The 21,431-nt window shown below is 39.7% G+C and overlaps 1 protein-coding gene across 3 annotated transcripts in view; it reads left to right on the top strand.

Annotated features, from left to right (window-relative positions):
- HTR4 (5-hydroxytryptamine receptor 4) overlaps nt 1–21,431 on the top strand; it is a 369,414-nt gene that overhangs the window by 86,385 nt on the left and 261,598 nt on the right. For all 3 annotated transcript variants that reach the window (XM_079916532.1, XM_079916531.1, XM_079916530.1), the window contains exon 2: nt 14,904–14,974. The gene's annotated coding sequence lies outside the window, so the exon portion shown is untranslated. The remainder of the gene's footprint in view (nt 1–14,903; nt 14,975–21,431) is intronic.

Genomic DNA, 21,431 nt, shown 5'->3' with positions numbered 1-21,431 from the left:
AGATGTTTCCCAGAGATTGGAGGAGGGATGGGGGGAAGATAATACCAGTGATTAAATCAGATGTGCATAAAAGTACATTGATAATAAGTATCATGTAACATGCCCTTGTCAAGTATTATCTCATTTAATGCTCATGGTGGTTCTATGAGACAAATTCTTTGAGGATTACATAAAGGCCAAGTAATAAAGGTTGCTTGTCCAGGGTCACACAAAACCTAAGAGCAGAGATCAGATTTACATTCAGAGTCAGACTCTAGAATCCACTCCTCAAACCTTTTGCTGCCAGTTGTCCAAGGACAGGGAGGGCTATGATGCATGCAGGAGTGAGGCTGGGGTTAACTCAGGAATAAGTGATAGGCTGAGAGAAAAACTGGGAAGTGGCGTTGGGGAGAAAGGAGAGGCCAGAGTCCTGCGGGGTGAGTTGAGGATTGAAGGAAAGAAGTCGTCCAGAAAAATCACTGTGGGAAAGTATGTTGGGTAGAAAAATGCGAAGGAAAAAGGAGGCCTGACTCAGAACAGCATGGGGATCTGTTCACAGTGGGGCAGAGAAAGTCATTTGAGGTGAAGCCTGGAGACACACGGAAGGCTTTCGTCCTCATCACCAGGGCAGCCTTTTAGAGTTCAGGGAAGGAGTTTTCAGTATCTCTCCTGTAGGCTGAACATCGCTCTTTCCTGAGTGGGTAACTCTGAGATCTGGATCTGCTTAGGGTGCAGTGAAGTTGTGGCTCTCTGTGGGTCTGAGAGGCAGAACAGACCAAGATTCAAACTCAGCTCCTCCACCACTGGCTGTAGAGCCAGGGGCCAGGAATCCTTGTGCCTCGGTTTCCGTAACTACCCAGCACCCACTTCAGAAGAGTGTTGTTAGAATTAAGTAAAGTTTATAACATAGGCTGTTGTAACTTCCCTAATGTATACATTACATCCTGAGAACTATAAATGGCTATACCAAATAAAGGGAAAAAAAGATTCAAACCATGGCTATTGGTTATTGGTTTAAAGAGAATTATATTCCAAAAACTCTATATAAGCTGTTGAACTTTAGGCATTATGTAGATATCATATATCACTATTATTACTTGCTGTAAGCCAAGTAATGATTTTTTTTCTAGACCCAACTCATTGGGTTAGCCTTTTGCTTGTCCTTTTGCCATCTCTCTCATTCTGTTATTCACTTTTCACTGAATGACACCAGTTTACACAAAGTACTTTTCACTTATATTATCTCATTTCATTTTTAAAGCAAACCTATCAAGTAGATGCATTTATTAGTCCCATCTTATAGATGAGGAAGACTGAGGCCCACATACAGAAGGTGACTTCCTCAAGGCCCCATGAATTTTCTACCTCCAAAATCGTTTTTTTTTTAAATGTGAAAATGACTCTGCCAACACCCCTCAAAAAACGGCTGTGTTGATAAAATAAGAGACGTGATTATGCCTTGACCACATAAAAAATGCTATAGTAGGTTGTGGGGTTTGGGAAGCAAGGATGGAGGACAGAGGAAACCAGGATGACTTGGCTTGGAATCCTGGCTCTGCCTACTTGGGCAAGTCACCTAACCTCTTTGAAATTCCATTTCCAGTTACTTATCATCTCTAATCCCTTAGCTTCTGAAAACATATAATAATCATTTTTACTAATGGAGTTGTTATGAGGATTAAAAGGCATAGTGCATCTGAGCATTGATCCTAGCCTAAAATACACTGAGTTAATTATGAATTCCTTCATCTTTTATTTCATACAGTCTCTCGTTGGTCCACAAACCACCTATTTATCTTTAATGCAAGGAGGGCCCCTCCCTTGCCAGCTTCTCGTAGATGTAGTAAAATCCCCTAAAGATTTTAGGAGCTTGGTCTAGTGGTTAGAAAGCAGAGTCTGAGTCACAAAGTCTGTTTCCAAAGTGAGTCACTTTGTAGCTAGCATTTTGCCTCAGCAAGAGTCAGCTGGGGAAGAAGGGAGACCCATCAGTGGAGTAGGGGTTAAGGATGGGACTTCTGCTTTCCATGGAGAGCAGCTCTGTAAAGACCAAGTGGTGTTTTACTGGATGAATTATTTCAGTTTATCATTGCTTCCATTGTTTACATGTTACCAGCTCCTTTCTTTTTACTCCTCAAAAACTTGCCCTTGGAAACATCAGTTGTACTTGCTGTGTGCCCTTGGCCAGGTCTCTTCCCCTCTCTGTACCTCATTCTCATCTGTTAAGTGATGGGATTGTGTCTGACATCCTTAAGGTTCATTCTTCTTTGGCATTCAGACCCTCTGGGATGGGGAATGGAGACTCAGGTGTGTTCTTTCTGTGCCAAGGAAAAGAACATGACATGATCATCACACCCAGCTTTTCCTGGTCCCTGACACATCATCCTGTAATTTTTGACTGGCTCCCAGGGCACCTCATGCCAGAGAGTTATTTTCCATCCTCCCTACAGCTCTGCCATTCTCCTGGCATGAGGAAAATGGTGCTGGTGCTAGAGAAATTTAGAATTTTCAGGGGGACAAAATACCCCAAGGGCTGCTTGCTTCTTTAAGCCCCCAGGTGATGGCTCAGGAGCCAGAGGGATGGCTTCAGCCTGAAACAAAACCATTCATCAGGGGTCATTTCCCATTTATGGCTGGTTGTTGTGGTTACCAAACAGATGGACATATATGGAATTGTATTTTCCCCTCTCTCTCAAGTTTTTAATAGTGAGGTGGGGCCATTATAGGATTAGCTTAGAGCTGTGAGTCACTGGGTACAGGGCATGTTCCTATTTGTCTTAGCATTTTATTATTATTATTGAAGTGTGTGAGGCCCTGTGGGTACTGAGCCCTAGCTCCACCACTTCTTCTCCTCCAGATGGCCTCCGTGTTCCCATATGCATCACGAGCACGATGAGGAACAGCTATGTAGACATTCAGTAATGAAAGACATGCCTGTTGAAGATACCAGATTTCTGCATACCTGACCAGTTTGCAGGCTTATAATAGTTGAAAAGATTGGAGAATTTTCAGAAAGGGGAAAATGGAGAGAACATTGAATTGGGAACCAGGAGTTTAAGCTCAATTATTAACCATTATATAAATTTGGGTGAATGATTTCACTACTTTAAGAGAGCAGGGTGATGGGGAGAGATAAAGAAAATAAAGTTCATCCAGTTTGCCAGAACCAATTAATTGGTAGTTGCTGTCTGATGTGGCATGCTGAGAATTATGGGGCATGATTTGGGCTCCAGGGAAGAAGACCCTCTAGGAAAGTGACAGCACTGGGACTCTGTGTGCAGAGCTGGGTTCAATTAGCAATGTCCATGACTGGCTCTAGGGGCAAGAGTGTCAGGGGGTGTCAGCCATTCAGGTACTAGATGATCTCTAAAGTCCCATTTAGCTCCTCCAAACATTTCATAATTAGAAATTAAAGAAAGAAACTTGTCCCAAATCTGTCACCACTTCAATTTTGTCAGTGGGACTTGATCACCAGGGTATCTAATTGTCAAATATAGCTATATTCCTGGAAAAGTGAATGTTTCTGGGACTTTTGTTACATGCACAGCACACATTAGCTCTGAATAAGATTCCAAATAAGAACTATAAAGAACTTTAAGTCATCATAAAAGAGATGTCCTCTACAATTTTCAAGGGGACTGAACGTAGGGTGGATGAACAGCATGTGCAGTTTTAGAAACAAGTGTGTTCCTAATACTTACTGCTTTCATATTATAAACTTCAAAACACAACCTCCCCACCTCCGTTTCCCCGAAACCCCTTTCAAATCTTGACTCATGTATGGGGCATGTGTTTAGAAGGCATAAGAAATATTGCCAGTCATAAAGCTGAGGCAGCTTTTTGAGAAGAGTAAACGATGTTTGGATGCAGAGAGGGGTTGCTGGAGTGACAGAAAGTGAGGTAGGAGTCTTTGGTAAACACAAGCTCTAATACACCAACTAAATTTTTGGGCTGCTAAAAAGCTGAGCTAATCTTCGGCTAAATTAATAGACGTACAATAAGTGTAAAATTTCTCCATACTGTAACCTAGCAGATCTACATATGGGCAACTATACTCTTGTCTGAGCATCATGTGATCAGGATGGCGAGATATTTGGAACCACGTGTGATTGTGCACGATAGGAAAGTCAGGGAGAAGAGAACTGGGGAACCAGAGTTTTATTAGGGTTCCCTCTGGTTGTCTCCCATCTCAGCTGTCACCGCTCAGCCCCATTTCCTCCTTCTACAGTTGGGATTCCTCCACAGTGACATAGGCCGGGTTTTCTGGGAAAACAGACTGTAAGATGGAGATCTGTTTGGAGAGTTATTCAGAACATCAGCTGTGGAGAAGTGAAGGAAGTGGGGTGGGGTCAAGGGAAAAGTTAGGCTGCAGTGCTCTCACAACAATGGCCTTAGCCCACCCACCACGTGGGGGTCTGGAGCTGGGAGAGCTCTTCAGAATTGTCCTGGGTGGAGGCACAGGAGCCAGGTGTTTCTACTCTATATTAGCCAGTCACTGGATGTGGGCTGTCTGCACCTGGAGAGGGCATAATCATGCTCCAGACAGTTCCCTTAGCTCAGAGGAAAGACTCAGCTGTGAGCCTCCAGCAAGCAAAACTCATGGCATTTGGGGGAGTAAATGCAATGTATCAATCCTGAATCTGGTGGCACATCTGGTGGCCCATCACAGCATCCACTGCAATGAGGCCAAAGACATGGCTACCGGTAGCCCTAGATCTATACTTTCCTAGCCCTATGACTTCAGAGAAAAAAGAGTCTCAATTCTGGCTTTAGTTTTAAAAAGTCTTGGAGAAGACTGGGTTGGCTTGGGGCACCAACTCTGGCCAGACGTTGAGGAATTATGATTGACTGATTTTGAATGTGGTTGACCATTATGGCAAAGTGGATGAAACTGGTTAGCAGAAGAAAGAGTGATAGCAGTACTGTGGGGAGCAGCCAGCTTTTGTCATGTTACCTGTCCTGGGAATGAGGGAGCTCATTGGCTCTGCATAGCATTAGAAGGCAAAAAGAGAGTGAGTTCAGCTCCATGGAAAATTAATTCTCTTTTAGTAATTAAAAATGCTTTCTAGGGAATTCCCTGGCTGTACAGTTGTTAAGACTCCATGCTTTCACTGCCAAGGGCCCAGGTTCAATCCCTGGTCAGGGAACTAAGATTCCACAAGCTGTGCTGCATGGCCAAAAAAAAAAAGCTTTCTGTGGGGAAGAAGCTCCATAACTAGAAACATTCCAGCAAAGGCTATATGCCTCTCTTTCCAGTACTCCGTAGAGAGATTTTCTATATTTGGATCACATCAGAATTAAATGAAGAACTTTAAAACGATACTGATTGCTGGGCTCTGTTATGAGAAGTTCTGATTCAGTAGGTCCAGGGTGAAGAGTCCATTCCAGGACTCTTGTATGTTTTAAAATCTTCGTATTTGATTCTTATAAGCTGCCAGGTTTGGAAATCCCAGAATATGAAGCAGATATTAACAAAACTGCTCTGTTGAATTGTTTGAAGCACCAGAGGGAAGTATAGGAGGCAGGTAGAGACAAAGGAACTGAGTTTGCTTGTCCACCCTGTCACCCCGTTCTCATAAAGGTGATATCTAAGCCATCTATATGGGACAGAATTTAAAATCCACTATACTAAAATTTTAGACTACTAGCTCTAAAAACTCATTGACCCCCATGGATATTCCAGGTAAAATAAAGCAATAACTGTGCTCATTGTTCTTTACTGTTTCGGATAAATTTGCGCATTTCTGAACTGAGACTTACTTGGTGAAAAGAGGTTTATTAGATCTGTCTTATTTGTAAATGTTTCCTCAGACTTGCATAAGGCACAACTAATTGTGGGCCCAGGAGTAAAGAAAGAAAAGCGAGTTACCTTTGGAAACTTTAGAATTATGACCGGTCTCTTCTGATTCAGCAGAGGAGATAATTTGGGAGTGACCGAAGATATTTTTCCTTCTTTAAAAAAAATGCATGCTTGCATAATACTATGAGGCAATTAAAAAAAACAAACTCTTTTGAAACTATTAAGCTGTTAACCCCTTGTCTTTGATATCTTCCTGTCATTATCAAGGTGCAAACAGAGATTTTATGCAGCTCTACATGGGTTTATGCAATCTATTTTATTTTTTCCACTTGGCATTATTTTATATATGCATCTTTATGGCTCTTGTAGTTCTTTCTTTTATGGCTATGTAGTATTTCATTGCCTTAATATGCCATGGTAGACTTTTATCTTACTCTAATTTGGGGTATTTGGGTAGTTTTCATTTTGTCAGTATACATTTGGGTCGTTTCCTTTTTGTCACAGTGCATTGCGTTGCCATGTACCATCTGGTACCCGTCCTCACCTGTAACTGCCCCACTTCCAGAATTCCTAACTTTGAAGCTCCTTTCCCTGACTACAAATTCTCTCTGGTCACTATTGTCATGTAAGGTTTTTAGCTTTAGTACATAAGGATTGCTCAAGAAATATCAGCTATTATGATAATGACTGTGATGATAATCATGATTATTGAATTCAGGGTCAGTGTCTTACTCATTGTTACCCAATTCACTACCCAAGAGTGTCTGACCCACAGACATCCCATCACAAAGTTATTTGCTCAATGAATGGATGATTTTAATATTATTTTTATCAAATGTTCTTTCTCATGTTAAATAATAATCCATTTTACCTTTTTTAATATAAAAATATCACAATGAATTCCTGGAAGACAGAAAACATATCTTATTTTTCCTTTTATTCCCAATACCAGTCTGATTTCTGTCAAAATTTGATAGAGAATTTTATCAAAACTCTTTTTGATGGTTTCTGCTTTCCTTTACTGTGTTAGTAGTTTTCTTTGAATTTTTCCAGTTTTGTTATGATAGGATAAACTATATTTAATCACAGATAATGAGAATAATTTTCTTACTATATGGATGAATTCTATTTGCATAGATTCAGTTTAGAATAGTCTCATAATAAAACGAATTGCTTATAACAATTTTCTTGTTATTTATGAACAGGGAGTTTTCTAAATGAAAATTTGAAAGAAAAATTTCCTGTAACACCAATTATCTTTTTGTAATAACATTAACAGTTCTTTAAAAAATTTTCCAATTTTCTCTTGGTTTTTTAGTAAGTTTACACCTCTTTATTTCTTTCTGGTCACTTTTGGTCATTTTTAGTTTTGTAAAGGCTCAACCATGTCACTGTAAGTTCAAATATATTAGCATGACACTGTGAATAATACAAACACTAACTTCTTAAGGCACTTTTCCCTTAATAATTAATTTCCTTAATAATTAAGGAAATAAGTAAAGTAGTAGTAATGCATGCATATATTTAAATAATTCAAGATATAGTTTTTAATGAAAAATAACAATTCTCTGCCCTACATATTCATATCTTAGCTCCAGTTCCCAGAGCCAACCACTTTCAACTCTTCTAACTGTAACCTCTATTATCTACTTCAGTATTTCTGCATAACCTACTTATGCTGCCATTAGTTTTTCAGGTAATCTACATGTGTCTTAGTTCTGCTCTATTCTCACTCTCAGAAATCCTGGGACCCCAATTCCTGGGTGGCTGGTTCTGCAGCTGCCCCCTCCTTCCAAGATTTTGTGGGCATCCCATGTTGGAGACTGTCTTCTCTTCTTTTTGACTTACTACTTTAAAAAAATATCTTGTCTTATCTATTTAGTAGGTGTCAGGAGGATATAGAGATAAAGCATATTCACCACTTGCCATGCTTAACTACTAGTCTCTAATAACTTTTTAATGAATTCAGTTAATTAATTAATTAATCATGATAAATAAACTAATCTCCATGCTCAAAATTCAGAAGGTATAAAAAGTTTTAGAGTGAAAACACTCCTTTTACCATGGCCCCTGGCCGAACAGTTCTCTGCAACTAATGTCAGTGGTTTCTTGGACAGCCTTCCAGAGATACATTATGCATGTATGTGCAAATATATGAATGTTATTTAGTCCCTCTATACACAGAATTCTGCACACTGCTTTGTTCCCCTCACTTAGCAATACGTCTTGGAGAACATTTTTTATCTTTATATAAAGAGTTTATCTTTTAGTGGCTACATAATATACCATGATTTATTTAAGCAGTTCCCTGTTAATGTTCACTCATATATTTTCTAATATTTTGCTCTCATGACCAGTGCTGCAGTAATTAACCTTGTTTTTTTGTCATTTTGTAAGTCTGTTAATTGATTTGTAGGATAAATTCCCAGAAGTGCAGTTGCTGGGTCAAAAGTACACCCATTTGTCATTTTGTTAGTCTGCTAAATTACCCTCCAGATAAGTTGTATAACTCACATTGTTCATTTTGGCAAAGTTTTAACGTGTATTTTTCTCATTACGAGTAACGTGGGTCATCTTTTCATATAATCAAAGCCACTTGAATTTCCTTTTCTGTGAATATTTCATCTATTCTTTGCCCACTTTTATAATGAGTGTTGTTCTTTATCATTTTTCAGAGGCTCTTTATATGTTAAGGAAACAACATGTGGTTGATCATATGAGTTGCATTTTTCCCAGTGTGTCATTTGTCTTTTAATTTTGCTCATAGCTTATTTTGCTGTGTAGACATTTTAAATTTTTATGTAGTCAAACATCAAACCAAATTAATCAAACATCAAACCAGAGAGGATTTTTTACAGGCCTTGAAACCCAGTGGAATTTGCCCCTTGGGTTTCAGACTCACTTGGGACCAGAGACCACTTTATTCCTTCCCATTTCCCCCAGTGGGAATGGGAATGTCTATCCGATCCCCATCCCTGCATTTTGGATCCAAGCATATAACCTATGCTCTAGTTTTGCAAGACCACAGATAGAGAGAAATTTTGTCCCTGGATGGATGAAACCCAGACTCTCATTCAGGCTTGATTTGAATAATTTAGATCATGAGGTTTGGGACTTTTTGAATTGATGAGATTTGAGACTTAGAGTTGATGCTGGAATTGATTAAGACTTTAGGTGATGTTGGGGTGGAATGAATGTATCTTGCATGTGTGATGCACATGAATTTTGAGGGGCCAGAGGATAGACTGTGGTGGGTTGAATAGTGTGTCCCCCAAATTCATGTCCACCTGCAACCTCAGAATATGACCTTATTTGGAATAAAGATCTTTTAAGATGTAATTCAGGTGAAGGTTGAAATGAGATCGTACTGGATTAAGATAAGCCCAAAATCCAATGAGAGTTTCCTTATAAGAGACAGAAAAGGAGACACAGAGAAGAAAGTGATGTGAAGATGGAGGGAGAACTTGGAGTGATGCATTTATAAGTCATGGGACACCACAGATTGCTGACAATCACCAGCAGCTAGGAACGAGGTGTGAAACACTGTCCTTAGACCCCAGAAGAAATCAACCCTGCCAACACCTTGATATTTTAGACTTCTGGCCTCCTGAACTGTGAGAGAATAAAGTTCTGTTACTTTAAGCCACCCAGTTTGTGGTAACTTGTTATGACAGCCCAAGGAAATGAATAAACACTAACCTGGAGTATAGGAAAAGGCAGAGAGCTGGCAGTGTATGGGAATACTGAGGGATGATGGTTAAAATCATGGCAATTTATAGGTTCACTCATTTGACAAATATTTACCCCCTGAAACATCTGAACTCCTCTTTGGTGCATATCTTGTATATACTGGGATATACTGGGATATATTTATTACAGATATATTTATTACAATATGCTCACATCCTGGGATGCCTAGGTTGAGAAGGGCAAAAAGATGAGATGGTGAATCTTAGGAAATACCATAAGTAGAGCAAGCCTCAGGGAAGAGTTGAGGAAGGAAACAGAGAAGTGGTTGGGGACACAGATGGAAGACTGTGAAGGAGCTTTATCACTGAGGTCAAGAGGGGAATGGTTGGTGGTGGAAACTGCTGAGGGGGCCGTTTGAGTTGGGAAGCCTTTTGGATTAGACCGTTGAGGTCACAGATGACTTATAAGAATGGTGAGAGCCTTGAGAATCAGAGTTAATGTGTTAAGGTGCCATTTTTTCAGAATCTCAGAACTAATATCTTCCTCACAGGTTGTCTTTTATTATCTGTCAATTCATCCCCCACAAAACATGGGCCAGTACTGCACCAGGTACAAGTGTACAATGAGGAACGAGGGCATGGTCCCTGCCCTCTTGGAGATTAAAGTGCATTCAAAGAAACAATATTAACCGATACAATTATGGAAAGTATTATTTTATTTCACCTGAAACAAGTGTTATGAAGGAAAGTGCATTGGGAACATGTGAAAGGCCAATCTTACCTAATTTTCTGGGGGAACTGAATGAAGTAGCTTGTCATGGGAGCATGTGGCATATCTTATGCTTAATATGCACCAACTGATACTAAAAGAAGTCTTTTTGCTTTAAAGCTGAAGAAACTTAGGCCCAGAAAAGTTCATTGACTTGCAGTGTGTTGTTAGAAAAGCCAGGATTATAATTTAAATCTTAGTCCTCTTTCGTGTTCTTCTCTAAACTATACTAACTCCCATAATCACACAAACACACGCACACGCAAGTACGAATCTCTACCTATATCTATATCCACATCTATATCTATTTCTGTATACACATATATGATGTATCACTTATATTATTAAAAAGTATAGTTTATGAAATATGAGTCAGTTTAAATTTTGGATTGCACCCATACATGAAGGAAACATTGTATATAATCCTGTCTCTTTACCTATATTGTCATTGGCCACCCAGGTTCTTTCTAGAAATGGATGAGTTATACATCATTAATTATGGAGTGGTTATTTTATCTGTGGCCTGGGGATTCTCAGCTCCTGAGCCTTTAGGAAATACTCCAGTGATGGTGTTACCTTTGTTGGGGCTATCTGTGTCACAGGCTTCCCTGCAGGGCTGGAGAGGATTTTCATGGTGAGAAAATTTTATTTACTTGCACAGCCCTCACCCTTGGTGACTCTCATGGCTCCATTGCCCAGATGTCAGTTATGACGGTCTCTGCAGGCCAGCCAGGGCTCCTCATACTCAGTGAAGAGGTCTGCTCTCTAGCATTTACAGCCTCTCCTCTGAGTTGGGGCCACTCAGGAAATCCATGTTTACGTGTACAGGCAGTGCCTTCTCTTCACTGTAATGTTGTTCTGGAAAAAGCAGTTGGAAAGCAGATTGCCAAACAGCAGGTTTAATTTTCCCAATAATGTTATCATTGGTTCTTTGTTGGTGACCAAGGATTCTGCATCAAACCAGTCAAGAGGAAGACCAAAAGCAGGTCTGAAAAGCAAAGGTACAGCTATCAACCACCACTAATATTTGAGGTTAATACGTTATGCTTACTTCCAAATCTGGAAAAACAATCATAAATAGATTGTGTCCATTGATTATTGCAAGGGGCATCTTATGCCGTAAGTAATACATGCAGGACATGAAATTTAACCTATGTCATTAGGCTGACAATATTTTTCTTACTGTGGAAAGGGAGAAAGCAAATGAATTTGGGGACCAGGTGCATCAAGTGTGAATTTTGGCTTTATTACTTCTAGCTAGATCACTTAAAGTTAAATCTCTTCTGAGACTTTTTTTCTTCCTCTGTAAACTGAGAATGATTTCTACACTAAGGGCATATTATGAAGATTTAAAGAAAGTAAAGAATGTAAAATATCTAGCACAGTGCCTAAGTATTTTTTTTTTTTTTTTTTTTTTTTTTTTTGTGGTACGCGGGTCTCTCACTGTTGTGGCCTCTCCCATCGCGGAACACAGGCTCCGGACGCGCAGGCTCAGCGGCCATGGCTCACGGGCCCAGCCGCTCCGCGGCATGTGGGATCTTCCCGGACCAGGGCATGAACCCATGTCCCCTGCATCGGCAGGCGGACTCTCAACCACTGTGCCACCAGGGAAGCCCCTAAGTATTGTTGACATTCAACAAATATTAATTTTCTTAACTCTGCATTTTCCCTTTATTTTTCAAATGTAGAATGTCTGGAGGATGGTTTGAATGAGTCAGATCTCTGACAAAAACTACTTTGATAATTTTGAATGTCTTGTGGGAAGAATATTTTTAAAAGTACTAAGCTAGTTGTTTTTTTTTTTATCTCAAGTTACCCCTAACAGTTTCTACAGTTTTTATAGCCCATGGTTAAATAATACATAATCTGATAGGAAAACACTGTTAATTTGCAACAAGAAAAAAAAATACATGAGAGGGAAAAAATATTTCTTGAATCTGGATTTTACATGTAAAGAGCCAAGCCAGAAAAGTCCCAGCAAAGATTATTTATCGACCATGGATTAGAAGGATGGAAATAAGAAATAAGAGCAACTCCTGCCATACCAGGGCAGGGGTGGGAGGCATGTGGAAATACCCCAAAAGGTTTAGGAGATAGCAGGTAATAGATGCTAGGAAGTGGCATGGGAAGGATGTAACTTCATATTTGGCAAGGTGCATAGCATTTATGTCCATGTGGCAGGACAGTGTAGAGAAGCAATGCCAAAGGGAGATGCCTGGGTGAGTGGGGTGGGTGCGGGAGGAACCCTGATCACTTCAGCTTGGTGAGAGTTTCCTGGGCCCCCAGAGAGAAGTGTGAAAGAGTTGAGTGTTTTGACAGACCAGAGGGACTGTGTTTGGGCTGAGAAGGTCCTAGACTACAGACATCTTATGATCAGAGTCCATAGTCAATGGACATCAGTAGTGGAGGCCAGTGCCATGACCTCAAATCCAGTTTGGGGAATCATATCCAGTTGATACCAGTGGAGGGTGCCCAGAGTCTGGGGCCAAGAAGGTCAGTTAGGTTCTGGATTCCAGCCTCCAGATTTGATATTCCTCACTCCCTAACCCAAAGATGCCATGCTTGGGAGCTACCCCGCTTTCCCCTAGATGCCACTGCAGGACAGAAGGGGAGTGGAGAACCCTGAGTGGGGTAGAATAGTCCTGATATGGAAATTGAAATATGCATTGCTTCAGCTTATACCTTGGTGGTAAAAAAAACTCCTAAGTTTAAAAAAAAAATTAAATTTCTGAAAAAAGTTTTTTGGAGGGAAGGAGCATTTAGAAAGAAAATTAAATTTTGTTAGAAAAGTAGGGAATTCCCTGGTGGTCCAGTGGTTAAGACTCCAAGCTTCCACTGCAGGGGGTACGTGTTTGATCCCTGGTCGGGGAACTAAGATCCCACACGCTGCACGCTGCGCGCTGCTTTTTTGTGGCCAAAAAAAAAAAAAAAAAATCCATTCCTGGCCATTTGATTTTTTGAGTATAATTTTTATACCTGCTCCAAGCATAGGACTTCATTCCTCCTAAGCTGATCAGCAAGAGGAGGATATCCAAACCCTTCATGAGTATAGTGCATAGCATCTTTTAGTATGAATGCCTGTTTACTTGCCTGTCTCCCCCACTAACACGAAGGAACCTGAGGCCATAACTGTATGCTGTTCACTTTCCCCAGTCTGGATAGGACTTGGCATATGGCAGGTGCTCAATAAATATTTGTAGAATCATTTAATGTCACTGGCTTTATTGCTGACACATGAGATAGATGTGCCTTTTAAAAAATAACTGGTAGGAATCTTTTGCATGACCAGACTGTACACAAATGCATCTATAAACATATATTAAAATTGAACCAGTCTCATATTAGGAAGGCTGAATTGAATGGAGCAAAGTGACCATCCTGTGTAAGCAATGAAGTTCCTAGAAATCACAGTGCTTTTTACAGAACAAGATTGCATATTACTATGTTACATTTAAAATTAAAAAAAGCATTCAAGCTGTGCTAAATCAGATGTCATCTTATACTTGATTCTAGTATTGACCAGAATTGTAGGAACCAACAAGTATAAAATAACTAATAAAATTCAGAAAGTTCTGTTTACTAAATATAAGTGCTTTGCAAAGTACAATAGGCAAACTAGTGGTGGAATATGGATAATTTTAGAGGCACATAGATGAACATCTTAATAGTTATTTGTGTGTTTTAATGAGTATTAGAAAAAATATGACCAGCACAAAAGCCCCATGATATCACAAATCTTATTGCTTTGGGTGAAGCTAAAGTAGATATCTGAGTATAAGAGGTGTGTTGATTTGAAGAACAATGTGAAGTAAAGAGTAGCACAGGAGGTACAGTTTTGGCAAAAGGCACAAAGGAAGCACTGAGATCACAGAGGTTTGGCATGCCCAACATTAACTGTTTTTATTAAAAAAAACTTCAATTATTTCCCAGTTGGTTTATTTTGAAGTGGATTAGACAGAGTGGATGGATTGCCTGCTTTGTAGTTTCCTGGTTCTCATCAGGGGGTAATTTCCCCTGATGGAGCAAGTCAGGGGGCTAGAATCCTCATCTCTTACATGCAGAGGTTGGACTGAGCCAACAGTTTCGAGACTATATTCCTTAAAACTAGGGTTCCATACTTCCTGATTTGCCCAGGGCAGTCTCAGTTTACATCGGTTATCACAGCATAGTTATTAATGGAGTCTCTTTTCATGCTCAAGTGTCCTGATTTGGCAATATATCATATGGCCCCTTTACTTGGAGCCAACTCAAAGCACTCCAAGCAGTGGGTACAGGGCTGGGCATTAAGGAACATGAGCAGGCATTGCTCAGGAGCCCCTATTTCACATGGAGCAGTTATACTTTTATATAGTAGGGTTTTGCATAAGATCTCATTTGGGGGACAAAAAGAGGATTATAAAAATAACAAAAACAAAAACTAAAACTGCTTCACAAAATGAACTTCAAGTTCCTTTCTCTCTCCAGCTCAGTTTGACTGAATTCAGTGTATTCAGTCCCTGTGGGGCTGTCTGGAGATCTGAAAGTGAATGAGAGAGCAGTGATTTGCATCACTGTGTGCAAAGTCTCAGGAAACAGCAGGCTAACTTTCCAGTCCACTGTCAAGGAGGAGAAATAGCAGAGCATTGTAGTGTTGGTTTTTCTCTCCTAATCGCACTTCTTTTGATTCTAGGTGTCGCCAGCACCAATAGACTGAAGACGTCTGCAGAACATCAGGGTTCTTCCTTCACAGTTAAAACTCAGGTAACATGGCTTTGTGAGATTAAGATAATCTTAATCTCAGGACTTCTTTGATATTTCACATCTCTTTTTAAACATCAGTATATAAAACTGTATTTCATAGGCCACAGGGGATAAAAATAGGGTCATGACAACACAAGACAATGTGTCTCTGGCTCTGCCTTCTCTATGGAAACATCAGTTGCTCTCAATTTTTTCTGTACAGTTTTAGGAGTCCCCAAGAGGAGTCTCCCATGTAATTCAGAGACTGGCTCTCCAATTGGCCAAATGGGATCTGCCATTTCTCTTGTTGTGTTGATGTCTGGTTGCTAGTGTCCCTGCTGGTGGCAGTTATGCTACCAAGAGGGCTGGGGTGGAAAGAGCATCAGCATATGATATCAGATTCTGCTCACACAGAGTCATCATACTTCCATCATACTTTCATCATACTACCAGAAGACTCTGGCTTCAGGTTGCCTAGAACAAAATCCTAGCTTTGCCAGTTGGTAGTCATCCAGCTCCTCAGACATCAGTTTCCATGGGGGAGACAATGATACCTGCTTGACTGGGCTGTTTAAGAGAGACGATTGTGTAGAGTTTAGTACTTTGCCTTCATTAAATGTTAGTTATTTCTCTTATTACTACTATTGTTTTGAGTCACTCCCTCCACCCTTCTCTGGACCACTTCTCAGAATACTTTTTAGTGTCTCATGTAAATAAGTTTCTGACAGACCTGCCGCATAGTTCTTTCCCTTGAATCCTAAAGAAAACACAGCTTAGGCTTAAGCTGTGTGTCTGCAAATAATTGATTAAATTCCAATCATTTAGAAGTTGAGCTAAATATTTAAAAAGGTACTTTATTACATTTATTATATAAATTAACTTATTTGTTTATATTATTAAACAGATGATACAAGCACATGATATATTTAGGCAAGACAAAAACATTTCCAATGAAAAATGTACCTCCTCCTCTCTCTATATCCTCAGCCTCACTGCCTTGAGGCAACTGACTTCAGCAGTTTCTTGCATGTTCTCCCAGAAGATTTTATGCACATATGCTGATGTACATGTGTGATTGGAACAGGTCTGGGTTTGCTTCATCATTTTAGTGTAATAAAAGTCTCAGTTGCCAAGTACGAAGATTGATAGTAAATGAAATCTGTCATGCTTGAGGGATTTGCCTTCCTTAGGGTAGTGTAAGACTCTTAGGAGGTTAAAGGCTATGGGAAGTGAGGAAAGCTGGGTCCTAATAACAGTGCCGGCGCCCACCATTATGACTCCTGCTGTGGCTGCTCCATGCTGCTGGCCATTACTGGTCCTGCACATGGGCTCGGAGGTGGCTGTCATACCCTTTCTCTGAACTGAGCCAGGCTCAGCTACAGAGACCTTCCCTGCTTCTCTCAGGAACATATGGCTTAGGGTCTATGATCCATAGATATTTAGCAGTCAGTATTCCAGAAAGTTATCTGTAAAAACTTGTGAACCGCTACAATATTACTTAATCTCAGATAAGCTATCTCTCAGTTGGAGCTTTCCTTCTCTTTAATGCAAAGCCTGAGCTTCCATCCCTTCTGGAAACACTCAGAAGTATCCCCTACATGCCTAGAAAGGGCTGGTGGGATTTGTCTTCCCTAATCCAACAACTTTTGATTTTGGCTGTAAAACCAAGAGCTCCTGACAATCCTGTAGAGCAAGAGTGCCGTAAAATCCTGTCTGTGAGAAGAAAGATGTGTTAGGAGCAAGGAATACAAACACAGAGACAGTTATTCCCTTCAAGTAGTTTACTGTCTAGAGTAGAAGAAAGACAAATGAAAGATTTTAAGCAGTGTGCAAAGCATCAGCGTAAAAGGATGAACAGATACAGTGAAACAGTGGAGATCTCAAAATTAGATTTGGGGAACATCCTGGAAGCTTTGTGGAAGAAGTGATGCATAGGTGCAAAATTTTTAAAACATCGTTTAAAAATAAGGCATTTTTGTGTAGCATGAAATGTTCAGACATCAGTTATATAAACTTGAGCTGGAATTCTGGGCTGTACCATTTGTCAGTTGTGTGACACTGGGCAGGTGATATGCACATTCTTTTAAAGTTTTGTTTCATCATCTATAAAATAGTGATGAAAATAGTACTGATTTCATTCTGTTATTGTGAAAATAACATAAAGCACATACAGTTCTTAATCTAGTGTCTGGAACATATTTACTATTCAGTAAATAACTATTTGTTATTACTTTTATTGTTATTATTTCACACATTAATCAGTATGTGATCTAATCAGATTTTCTAAATATTTGGCCTTCTCTGTATTTTCAGAAATATTACAGAAATGCTTCATTCTTTTATCAGAGGAGGTTTTGGGGTAGAGGTCACAAAATGCACTTGGGTGTATGAGGAATCTATGAGAAGGTGCCAGAGAGGAGGCTGTGTGGGACCCTGGGTGAATGCCAATCAATCGGGATTTTAATCTGGAAACCTCCCTGTAATTTGGAAATGACTCTGGAAGCCAAGGTGGGAAGGGGTGGGGCTGCTCTGGGATTTCAGCATCCCTAACTACTTCAAATCTCTTCCCAGCTTGAGTGCATTGCAACATCAACAATGAGGCAGGCGCCTACCCCACCTTCTCTGGACTATCTTCTCCATCTCCAGAAAAACACAAACAGAATGGAAGGAAGGAAAAGGCACAATGGGCAAAACATTAGGAAACACTTTCCTTTTAGAGTTTCTGGCAGCGAGCAAGCTTTTCTGTTTTGGGGTACAGTTATTTGGACATTTAAAATATCATAGGGTCATAGAAGGAAAGCTTTATGGAGATCTGACAAGACTAGTCCATCTGTCGATTTTATAGATGAGAAAACTGAGACCCAGACAAGTCCACAGAGGAAATGAAAAGAATCAAAGTTGGTGAGATCTGGAATCAATTATCTGAGGGGTTTCTAGAGGGAAATAGCAAAAGGCTGACTGAGGACCAATGGGTGGTAATGTCAGGGGACACATTTTGTTCAATAAAGAAGGTTAATAACTTTCAAAGCTGCTCAGAGATAAAAAAGGATACCTTGGGAGGCTAGGCCACCACCTAATAGGAGTGTTTCAAAAGTTGTAGGGTGGAAGTGGTGAAGAGAGAAGAGGAATAGTGGGTCTGATGACCCTCTAAGAATCCTTTCAACTCTGAGCTTCTAATGTGTTTAAAAGCAGCCAAAGAACGTTAGGATCCTTTTTACTTGGTGATCCAGTAATTTACATTTCAGTAAATTCAGTACATTTCAGGTACTTTCAGTAAATACAAATAAACTTACCTGTATTTCTGGCTAACCCATGTTCTAGAGGTGGGAAATAGTAAAGAAGGGCATTTGGAGTTGAAACACTTATTGTCTGTATGCTTTTGGGAAAATCACTGGCATAGTCCCTGTGTCCTCATCTGGAAAACAGGCAGTTGTGTTGACTGAATAATGTAGCATATGTGAAAATGCTTTGCTAAATTGCTGAAATGATTAATAATATTTAAAGATGGAAAATAGCAGTGAAATATAGGACCACACAGGTTAAGACTTCTGTGTGCTGAAACTATTTATAAATATAATGATTTTCTTTCATAGCTAATCCAGGGCATAGCTAGAATTTCAAATGATTCATGACTTTTGTGTGTGTACAAACCAGAGATAATCCCCAGGTTTCCAGGTGAGAAGTTTTCTCTAGCTGGGAGGGAGCTAGGCAAGTAGGTCACCTTACAAGAGAGGAACTCTTGTAATCAGCTCTAGGATGACCAAAGTTTGTTGTGGCAGAAACTTTTTTAAAGGCTTTATAGTTAAGTTGAAATTTAGATTATCTTGTCCAACAATCTGGAGCAAACACCCTAGCTCCACCACTTATTAGTTAGGATAACCTTGGCCAAGTTATTTCAACTCTTTGCAAGTAGATATCCTCATCAGTAGAACATAATGGTTGTAGAATAGTGCCTGGAACATAGTAAAGTTTTAATAATTATAAGTGGTTGTTATTATTATTGTTGTTGTTGTTTATTTTATTATTAGAAGTTAGTGCCCAGAAAGGAGTCAGGACTTGTCCAGGGCCACACAGTGAGGTGTACACTATGAATAAAATCCATTTTTTTCCCTTGCAGATTATTTCTTTTTTCAGTACAGCCCCTTTGCTTTCTAGCTAGCAATCTGTGTTCATAGATTTCAGCTTGTAGAGGCCATTAAGCTACTGATCAAATTCCACAGCCCTAACCCAATTTCTACCAGCTTCCACTTGTACATCAACAGTCTCAAATCCTACTCAGACTTGTCAGTGCAGCTTAAGTCCAGCCACCTCCATGAAACCTTCCAGTATGTGGCCCAGAGAAATATTGACAACCCCCTACTTGGAAGCAGTGATCTTAAAGCAAGTCCAAGTCCTTTTGCAAGACCTGTCACTTCCCCTCTCTGGACTTTTATTTCCCCAGTTGTAAAATGAGAAGGATGTAAAAGAGTCAATAAACAGTTGATTGCTGACTGGGGGCTGGGCAATGTGCTAGACGACAGAACAAAAGATGATTTAGACCAGCTCCCTGTCCCCAAAGATTTTATAGTTTACTGCAAGAGACAGGAGAGGAAATGTGAAGTTGTATGGACTGTTATAAAAGTCTCTGCTCCCCAAGCAGTAGACTCTTAACAGAGATTTGAATAAGTAGGTGGGGAAAAATGAATGTACCAAGAGTGTGGGGAGTTAGAAAAAGTGGTATTCAATTTAGGTCTTCTTAACAGGGAAGGAAAGAGGAAAGGAAAGAAGGGTAAACAGCATGTACAAAGGCTCAGAGGTATCAAGGAGTAAAATAAAGTGGTTAATTATGGCAAAAAGTTTTGTGTGCTGGGGAAAATTTAGGGAGGGCAGTGATGGCAACAGAGGAAGTAGAGGAAGATGAAATTGAAACTGGTCTCTTGTCTCCCTCATTAGACTATTGGCGAGGGGAGGACAGAGATCTCAGTCACCACTCCTTCCTTTTTTGTTTTGTTTTGTTTTGTTTTTCCAGCAAATAGGATGTGAACAAAAACATTTGGTGAAAAAACCAAAGGAAAGAATCATATGCCATGAGAATTATATGCCATGCTCTGGCATTTGGACTTTCTCTTGTCCAAACAGGGGCTCTGAAAGTTGTTAAACAGAAATAACATAATTAGATTGGGTCTGTGGAAAAGATGGGTAGAGGACAAAGCAGGGTAGAGGACAAATAAGAAAAGATTGAGACTGGAAGTAGGACAATGTGTCAGGAGACTATTTCGCTCATTTGGGAGAAGGATAAGGCTCTGAAATCAGTGGAGGTAGATGAAGAGAGGAAATTTAAAAAAAAAGAATTGCTGGGACCTGGGAGCTCGCTGGTTGTGGAGAGTGAAGCAGGCACGAAGCCTCAGGAATTATTGAGATTTCTTTCATTGGAAGTTGGTGAATGGTATTCTGTTTGGCCTTTTGGGTAAAAGTTACTAGTGAGTCGTCTAGGAAAATGTGGCCTCGTAGGCAGTTGATATCTAAGTCCCTTCCAGGTCTCTCATTCCAAGCTGTTCTACCTAATTTCAACTTTGCACTGCCATCTCTCTAGTAAATGTTAATAATACATCTCGCCTGGACTACTGCAGCAGTCTCCCAGCTGTTTCACCCACATTAATTCCATTCTCCGTGCAGCGGCCAGAATACTTCTGAGACAAAAATATGATCATTTTCTCTTTCCTTAAAGCACTTCAGTGGCTCCTCATTACAATGTATCATTCACAATGTCCTAGATACAATCAAAATTACTAACATACAAAGAGCAGGAAACTGTTGACTCCTACTTGAGAAAAAAGGCAATCAAAGGAGACTGACTTTGAGATAACCCAAATGTTGGACTTGGCAGACAAAATTTTAAAGCAGCTATTATAACCATGCTCAGAGATGCAAAGTTAAGTAATTATTGTAATTAATAGCCAAATAAGAAATCTCAAAAATACTATAAAAACTGAAAATTCTAGAGCAGAAAAATGCAGTATCTGAAATAAAACATTTACTGAATTGACTTAACAGTGAGGAGAGATGATAGAAGGAAGAGTCAATGAACTTGAAGACAGAGCAATAGAAATAATTCAATCTGAAAAAAGAAAAAAAGACTAAAAATAATTTAATACAACCTTTGCAAATTTTAGGGATCATATTGAAAAGATGAATATATAAGTGGAATCCCAGAAGGAAAGGATTGAGAGAATAGAACAGAAAAAATCTTTGAAGAAATAAATGTACAGATAAATTTACAGATTCCAGAAGAACAGTAATCCCAAATAGAATAAATACAAATAAGACTGTATCTAGGTACATCGTAGTCAAACTGCTGAAAACAAGAGATAAAATCTTGAAATCTGCCTGAGAAAAGTGGCACATTCTATAAGGGAATAACACTACATATCATCTCTGACTTCTCATTAGTAATGATGGATTCCAGAAGAGAGTGGAACTACATCTGAAAGTGCTGAAA

This window comes from Stenella coeruleoalba, assembly GCF_951394435.1.
Source record: "Stenella coeruleoalba genome assembly, chromosome: 3".
NCBI classification, from domain to species: domain Eukaryota; kingdom Metazoa; phylum Chordata; class Mammalia; order Artiodactyla; family Delphinidae; genus Stenella; species Stenella coeruleoalba.
This window is presented reverse-complemented; position numbering and strand designations above follow the sequence as displayed.